The following is a 9242-nucleotide window of genomic DNA, read 5'->3' on the forward strand; positions in this document are numbered from 1 at the left end:
GTACGTACAATACTCGGAGTCTGAAGCGCGCTTAATGATTGGACAATTCTGTGAAAAAAATCATTGTGCGTAGGGACAATGTGTAGGTCATCGTCCGTGTTTATTAAAATCAAATGGAGGAAGTTTATGATGATCTGACACTTATTTAAATCCAAAAACCTCTGTGTTGAATTTTGATCTTAATTGGATATGGCGGGAGTCCCGGGAATTAGTTTTGGTAACAATTTGAATGTGTTACCAAATTTTAATAGGACCACGAAACTAAAAGGTTGGTTTAATAGAGTGCTCAGGATGCATATTAAACCACCGTAAATACAGGACTGAATGTTAATGAAGTAAATATTTTAATATTCAAACGTGGGTGGGAAATTATAACCAAGGCAAGCATATATTTTTGTACTCACTTAGACCAATAAATTTCAAGGAGGTGTCATTAGTACATCCGATCTTTCGAAATCCAGTTTGTCTACATGGATTTGTCTATGGTGTTTGTCATCTAATTCATGCAAGCTGCGCCTCCCTAGGTCTCAGAAGAGCTTAAAATATGTCAAAAGTCAAGCCTGAAATGCGCATTTTCGTCTCTGTCAAAAAGCTAATCTTATGAACTGCAATAAGACTAGTGACGCAACTTTAGATTCACGCAATCTTTAACACTGAGGTTGGGACTTGCAACCGAATTTATGCTGTATGACTCTTAGTTACTGAAGGTATTTGTAAAATGTAAAAATTGGTTCAAAGTTATGTTTGTAACATCGATTTAAATAATTGAACAGTGCTAAACCAAATCATCATTCGAGTGTAGACAAACTGGATGCCAATTCTCTAACTGAAACTGGCAGCATTTCTTTACTTCATCTTCGTTTCCCACAATTTTGGACCACCCTGAACAGAAATATTTGCAGCCACTCTAGAATTTTGAACAGTTGCTTGCTAATCACTAAATACGCGCTGCTTAAACGCGAATAAAACATTTTCTAACGCGCTTGCGCCACATGTTATATACACAAACATTGAAATCCTTGTACTGGGGAGTCGTCTTACTGCAGCAGCTAAGGGCCAGCCGGAGTCTTTAAAACGTACTAGGCCTGACTTTATTGTAGGCCTCCTTATTACCGAATCAAATCAAATCAAATCTGAAAACTTACCCACTTTGCAGGCATGAAAAAAAGTTTGTTACCTTCTGTAAAATTTAACGGGCTAGCTGTTATGAGCTTAAGACATCAAGTAACAACGCCTAGATTCTTTCCGAATCACATTACATGCCTGAGTGAACAAACTCTGAAACGCCTTTGTTAATTGATAACAATTACGCTATCAATAAATGCTTACTCATGTATGCTTCATCTCTGTATAGAAAATACATCTTTCGGTTATTGATGAATTTAACCTTTTAGTATTTAAAATTACACTGTGTCGATCATTTTCTGGGAAACAGGGTGAAGTACATTAAAAACTGGTGTGGTCTTGCTAGACCCGCTGCCACCGAGGTTATTCATATTCCCCACCTGTTGGATATCAAGTCAGTGTATCAACTTTATCTTGAATGTCATGTTTCAGCTCATTTGTCTTCAAGAACAAAAGCTGACACCAAGATCAACGTTGCTTTTGACTCCCGCCTTGAAAGGGAGAAAAAGTGGTCTAAAATATTTTCTATCACAACTTATTGTCAAAACGCAATTGATCATGTTGATAAATCTAACGGCAATGTGCCATACAAAAAGCTGAAGACTGACTTGACAAAATCCATCACGGACGAGGTCACTGAGAGCTGGGTTAAGGTCGTAAGCAAGATTAGACCTACCAATTGCATTGTGTACCCACCACTGATCTTTTAATTGGTAGAATTCAGTCTAAACTATTATTAACATCATTCTAATTGTTTCTTTTTATGAATAAGATATTAAGGTATATATTTCAGCCAAAAAAAACAAAAATAAAGTTCTTAATTAACTGCTTATTTAGCACTTAATTTCTTAACGAGGCACTCATATTGGCCTGTATTAATGCGTAACAACCGAGCTCATGTAGCCTCACTTATTTTTTAATTTTCTAAGAGAATTTGAAGATAATTCCTAACAAATAGGGTATCATATAAAAGCTAAGATTCTCAGCAATATCCCGGAGGCAAAGATTAAGTTATGTAAGGATCTATTTTTTGTGAATGAAGTTTTTGATATTGACTAATGTTATGTAATGGTTTCCTAAAAAAGTGAATGAAAGTTTGTTAAACTCACCCCTGGATGTGAAGAGTGTAAAAAATTCGGCCAAAACTCTATCGTATGAAATGTAAAAATGATATAGTTCAAAATAATCAACTTTAGGATGACAAAAAAAATGCACAAGGAGCTCAGAGGAGATTTTTAAGATTGACTTTAACAGTGATTACAAGCTTGGGTTCTGCTTAAATTAACCCCTGTAGTAGCAGTATTTTTCTAATGTTGTTCTTCAAACTTTTACATAATGAACATGTGATTGGCAGTAAGTACTGAAAAAACAAAGTAGATAGCTCTTTCCAATAATTTTTGACACCATTTTTACAAAGATCAGTCCATTTTTAAAGATGCTTGTTCAGAGATATTTAACAATGGACCAATTGACAAAGCATGTAATGCCCTTTGATTTCTATAGTCAACATGGTTAACATGTAGTATTGTAGGCTTACATACTTATATTTTATTATATTTCTTAGGTTAATGCTGTCATTATGATTTTTTTTAAATGACATTTAAGCTTCAATATCAATTCTAGGGTTTCATGTCAGCAAAAACATAGATTTCTTCATATAGATATAGGTGGAAAAGCTAAAATTGCAGTGTGCATCTTAGTGTATCTGCATACAAGGTCACGCTTGCACAATCACAATAGGCATATACAAAAGGATTTGACCATTTCGTTTGCGCTTACCTACACACAATCAGTGTGTGCTATTTCTTCTTACTTCTGGTTGTTACACATTTGGTAGGTCTGATCTTGCTTATGACCTTAACCATTTAAAAAATCTTGTGGTCCAGGGCGACATGTTTCGTATTGCACTCTCAGAAAAATCGGATTATCTTTGGAAATATTTTATTTACAATCTTCCTAAAGGTATCATGAAATTTATGTTGAATGCTTTCCTTGACACCCTTCCCACCAAAAACAATCTGAGTCGCTGGGGAAAAAGTTAAATACCAAATGTAACTTATGTGGTAATCACGAGACCCTCCATCATGTCCTTAATCACTGTAAAATCATGCTTGACCAAGGTCGGTATACTTGGCGTCATAACTCTGTTCTCCGCATAATCATGGACACTCTCAAAGATATCAGTGACCAGTCCTGGAAATTCTACTGTGACTTAGATGGTACCACTAAAATCGCTGGTACCACAATCCCTCCTGATGTTCTTCCCACACAGCAAAGACCAGATCTGGTTCTCGTTAACGAAAGCTCTAAATCCATCATCATTATTGAGCTCAGCATTCCACAAAACCCATGACTACAAACAAAATAAATATGCTGGTTTAATCGCTGATTTGCAAGAACACGGTTATGACACAAGTGTAATAACCTGAGTTCCATTTTCCCCTTAGTTTCAAAAAGCCAAAAACCAATGAAACGAGTCTTTGATAAATGTTCAAAATCTCTCAGTCAACGTGCAATTCTATGTTCCTACTCAATTTTTTACTCAAAATATGACCATGACTGGTCGATTTAAATCAAATTGCCGTCTTTTAGACCATATTTTATCGTAATTATTTGAAACTTTTTAAACTAATTCACACAAGCAAAATGAAAACTCACTCAGAAATTTTCGTGACTCATCCGAGTTCACTTCTTCAGCTGTTGTGACTGCTGGTAGACGTTAGCGGTACTGGAGTCACGTGATCGATCTTGAGATATCGATCTGTGTGACTCCAGAAGCCTTCCGTAGGTCTTGGGGAGGTGGTGGCGGCCTCTATCTTGGTTGAGGTCTGGGTTGTTGGTAGCTATTTAAATAGACTCCTTCACACCTCTCTGAAACCATCTTTGTTCAGTATCCAGGATATTGACCTCCTTGGGGTCAAATGAATGTTTGTGAGATTTCATGTGTGCACCAACGGGGGAGGACTCACGCTTGTGCTCTGAAATGCGTTTACTTAGTGCTCTTTCCGATTCCCCAACGTAGGTGGAAGGACAGTCACCGCACTTGATCTGATATATAGATCCTGTCCGCTCAAGTTTCTGGGGTTTATCTTTTGGTGACAAAAGCATGCTGCGGATGGTATTTGCAGGTTTGGAATGCACTGTCACACCCGCTTGTCTGATTTTGCGGTTGATGGCTTCCGACACCCCTTGCACGTACGGGAGGGTGATATGTCCTTTCGGGGGATTATCAGTGCGGCGTTTGGGTTTAGGTGAGACTTTCTTGCTGTGCGGTGTGTTCCAAGCCCATTTGGTGTATCCACAAATGGATAAAGAGCGCTTTACGTGTTGTAATTCCGTATCCAGACTAGCTTGATCAGACGAAAGGGTTTCCGCCCTGTGAGTAAGAGTACGAATGACCCCGAGTTTGTGCTCAAGAGGTTGGTGGCTGACAAAACTCAGGTACTGATCCGTGTGTGTACTTTTTCTGTACACACTAAAGCTCAACTTGCCATTCGGTGCTCGGGTGATGAGAGTGTCCAACATAGCGATGCGGTTGTTCAGTTCGTGTTCAATCGTGAATTTGATGGCATCGTGGATGGATTTCAAATGCGCAGTGAAGCTGTCGAGGTCCGCTTTTTGAATGATAACCATGGTGTCATCCACATATCTTCCCCAGTATCTGGGGTGGATTGCTGAACGACGAAAGGGCTTTCTCCTCAAATGCTTCCATAAATAAGTTCGCTATGATTGGACTCACGGGGGAGCCCATCGCGGCACCTTCAGATTGAATGTAAAAGTTGCCTTCGTACACAAAGTATGTGGTTTTTAAGCACGTACTAAGCAAGTCGGTGATCTGTTGGGGGCTCAAGTCCGTCCTAGATTCAAGCGTGCTGTCCTCCATGAGAAGGGTCTTGATGATGCCGAGAGTTTCGTCTACCGGGACGCTAGTGAATAATGCTGTGACGTCATACGAGACTAGGCACTCACTGTCCAACAGGGTGAACTTGGACACCCTAAAACGATAAAGAATATCGACGAATTTTTATCCTAGGCCTAACCCTAATGCTAACAAAGAACTAAGAAAAGCATTATGCATAGGGGCAATGTGTAGGTTTGGCTTCATTTGAATAAGTCATAGTCCGTTTTTATTTTAAGCAATGACATTTAATTTTATTCCGATAACACTTTCAAACTCACCTGATCCTCACGTATGGACAGGGGAAACACTGTGACAATACGTAGTGTATTGTCACGGTGAAGACCGTGCTTGGAAGAGTATGCATACTGCAGTTACTGTCCGTTTTCCTATACACAATACACAGTGCTCTTTCCCATTGACGCGTGACCTCTACAAATAGCCCTACGTTAAAAGTATGGGGATATGACTAGTTAACGTCGCTGTGTGAAAAATAACCCGCCAAGTAAAAGTACTCTTCTAAAGTTCTAGAAAATATAGTTTTTTAACATGTCCTACATTTTTAGCTAATTTAGATGTTTGGAAATATTCGTACTTTGGTGTTTTAGTTAATGTTATAGGTAATAGTACATTGCCTAGTTAACGTCGCTGTGTGAAAAATAACCGGCCAATATTAAAAGTACTCTTCTAAAATTCTAGACAATATAGTTTTGTAACATGTCCTAAATTTTTAGCTAATTTAGATGTTTGGAAATATTCGTACTTTGGTGTTTTAGGAAGGATATGTAAACGACAGATAACACCAAAAATATGAAGAAATTATTTCCAAACCGTGTTAAGTCAACAATCATTATGTTGCTCATTTTCAAGAATGCTGGTTTACAAAAATCAGGCAATTGTCTCATTTCGTGAACAAAGCTACACATACCATTGTTTCCTTTCGTTTCCTTTATAATCGGTTATCCAACTGAAGCTATAATACCAGCTTTATTGCGATATCGCACATGAAAACAGACACTTGTGCACAACCAGAGAAGATCCGATTTAATCAGTTGAGCTGTTTCAATGAGTGTTATCTTGGTTTAATAGCTTTTAATGGGGTTAAGTCCTGCAAAGGTCGAGATGAATTCTACTGTAGACATGACTGCATCATGGCTAGCATACGTATTGTCACAGTGTATACCGTTGTCAAAATACCACGTACTTTAGTACAGTAATAAAGCCCTCCGTAGTGAAGAAATATTTGAGATAATATGCGACGCCATAGAATATAAAAAGCAGAATATTGGTATGTTAAAAATCAAAATGAGGTATGGGGCTGGCTGGGGGTGGCTACGGGGCGTTATCTCAAAAGACAATATTGCTAAGACAATATTGTTCAAGGTTGTCGCCGCAGGCTTATAAAGAAACAATGTTGCTCCAAAAACAATAGCAAACAAGCTTAAACTATAAATTAGCCCCCGATAGAGGGCAGGGCCTGAAGAATGAGGGAAATTATGGGGTAAAGAGTAAAAAAAAAACATGTAAAAGTAGGCCTATGAAATGGGTGACGAGCTGTCCGTAAATATAACAGAATTTTCGTTATCAGTTCGTCATCCTTAAGGTTACTCTTGCTTTCTTGCCCTGCAGGGGCCCTTATATTGGGGTCCCACTTGGAGTGTTTAGTCGTCGTATGGGAGTCACCGGCCTCAGGCCTGCCGGCCCTGCGGCCTTGATGTTTTAGTTGATACTAGGCCCCAGCATCAACAAACAACAATGAGTAACCTTAAGGGTGACGGGCTGTCTCTAATTTGTTTAAAAAAATTAACCTTAATGTTAAAACATTGAGTAACCTTAATGTAACGACCTTGAAATGTAACTTCTAAAAATACTAGTTTTTATATTCTATAGTGTTATATTACCTAAAATATTTCTTCACTACGTTGAAAATACGTTTTAAAGTGAATTATAACCAACAGAGGGCGCTATTACTGTACTATTACTGTACTAAAGTACGTGGTATTTTGACAACGTTATACACCGTGACCATACGTATGCTAGCATACAGCATACTCTTCCAAGCACGGTCTTCACCGTGACAATACACTACGTATTGTCACGGTGTTTTCCATGTACAATGTGTGTGTACAATTTTAATTTTTTGAAAATCACGATATAATACAAATTTTATGACAAATTATAAAAATTTGATATTTTTCAAATTTTTGATATATAACAGTCCTCGAAGTAAATTGTATAAATCTAATGATATATTCTTAAAGTGTATGTAGCTGGGAGGAAAAGCCGATGATCAATTGAAAATGTTGACCTTTCATATTGAAGATATGGATTTTTTTCCCAAAAAGACCTAATTTTTTTTGGTGTTTTTTGGAAAAAAATCCATATCTTCAATACCAAATGTCAAAATTTTCAATTGATCGTCCCACCTACATTCACGTTAAGTATAAATCATCAGATTTATAAAGTTTACTTTGAGTACTGTTAAATATCAAAAATATCAATTTTTAATGATTTGCCATAAAATGTGTATTACATTGCGAATTTCAAAAAATCAAAATTATTTGATACCAGAAGGACATTCTTCGTATTCAGAATGCGATTCGATATGTCTGATGTGCTCTAATGTCCCACAATAAATGCTGACCAAACGTCCATACCCCTTCCCTTAAGAGAGTTGAGAAACTATTTTTTAAATTCATTTGGAATGGTAAACAAGATAAGATCAAAAGAGAGACAATGTATAATAAAATTGAGGATGGTGGTTTGAACATGACTAATATTTTTCTTTTTAAAGAGGCCGTTAAAATATCTTGGGTTAAAAGATTCATGAATCCAGATAATAATGGCAAGTGGAAATTACTTTTTGCTAGAGAACTTGAAAAAATTGGTGGGTCTGGAACAAGTAACTGGTTATGGCAGTACGAGCCATCTAAGATTTCTGATTTTAATTGTGACACAAGCAATAACTTTCTGAAAAATATTTTGGAAGGCTGGTTTAAAATGCGTGCAGAATATGATGTTACAAACAAAGTTATTTGGTTTAATTCTAAAATTAAGGTGAAACGGAAGTGTTTATTACCGTAGTTGGAGTTTAGATGGTGTGAACTTGTTATCAGATTTAATTGATAATAATCAATTTATGACTTTTGAGGGTTAAAAAAAGCATCCCAATGTGAAGTGTAATTTTATTCAGTATTATGGTATTATTAGAAGTATCCAGAATGCACAGTGCACGGTTTTTTCAATGAATGATAATGAGAATGAGATGAGCGACTGTCTGTTGACTGAACTTTGGAATACACAAAGAGTTTGCAAATTTCCATATGAAAAGCTGAGACAGCAGGCATGCCCCACATCTCAGGCATATTGGAATGCCAGGGTAAATTTGTGCAGTTTTTGCAAGACAAGTATTGAAACCACTAAACATCTGATGTGGGATTGCAATTTCTCCAACCTTTTCTGGAAGGAAATTATTTCCTGGATAAAAAATGATCTTCATCTTTTCATAAATCTTACTTTCAAAATAGTCTGTTTTGGTTTGCTTAATGAGGAATTTGATTGTTTCAAAAATTTAATTATTCTTTTGGCTAAGCGCTACATTTATAGGTGCCGGGTCGAGGAAAAGCCTTTGAGCATTTTTGTGTTTACATCGTGGGTAAAAACTTTTGAGAAGTCAGAGGGGTTTATTGCTATTAGAAATAATAATTTTGCTAAGCACAGGAACAAATGGGAGCCTTTGATAATTTGATTTTGGAGATGTGACCTTATATCTTATTACTTCAGGAACTGCAAAAAAAAAAATTTTTTTGGTTTTTTTTTTCATGTGTTGTGATTTTTTGTTGCAAGGTACATGTACATTGTATGTTGTATGAAATAAAGAAACTCTTGATTTGTAATTATATTTAATGAATACAGTTTATAGTTAAAGTTTGTTTCCTTTATATTATATATAGTGCTTTACTGATTACATGTATGTATCTTGCTTGTTATGTGTGTAGGGTTTGATGGTTTATTTTGTATGTTCCCCCCATCAAACCAAAGTACAGGGAATAAAATACGAAAGACAGAAAAAAAATAAAAGCACTTTATATGTAGAAATATTTTATAAGTTCAGGACATGAGGAGATGAACATATTTATGTACTTCATAAATTTGCAAGTAAAAAAAGAAGAGGGATACTGATGAAAATCATGGTATTACATAACTTTAATGTTGCAAT

Source organism: Amphiura filiformis, unplaced genomic scaffold, assembly GCF_039555335.1.
Source record: "Amphiura filiformis unplaced genomic scaffold, Afil_fr2py scaffold_23, whole genome shotgun sequence".
In the NCBI taxonomy this organism is placed as follows: Eukaryota; Metazoa; Echinodermata; class Ophiuroidea; order Amphilepidida; family Amphiuridae; genus Amphiura; species Amphiura filiformis.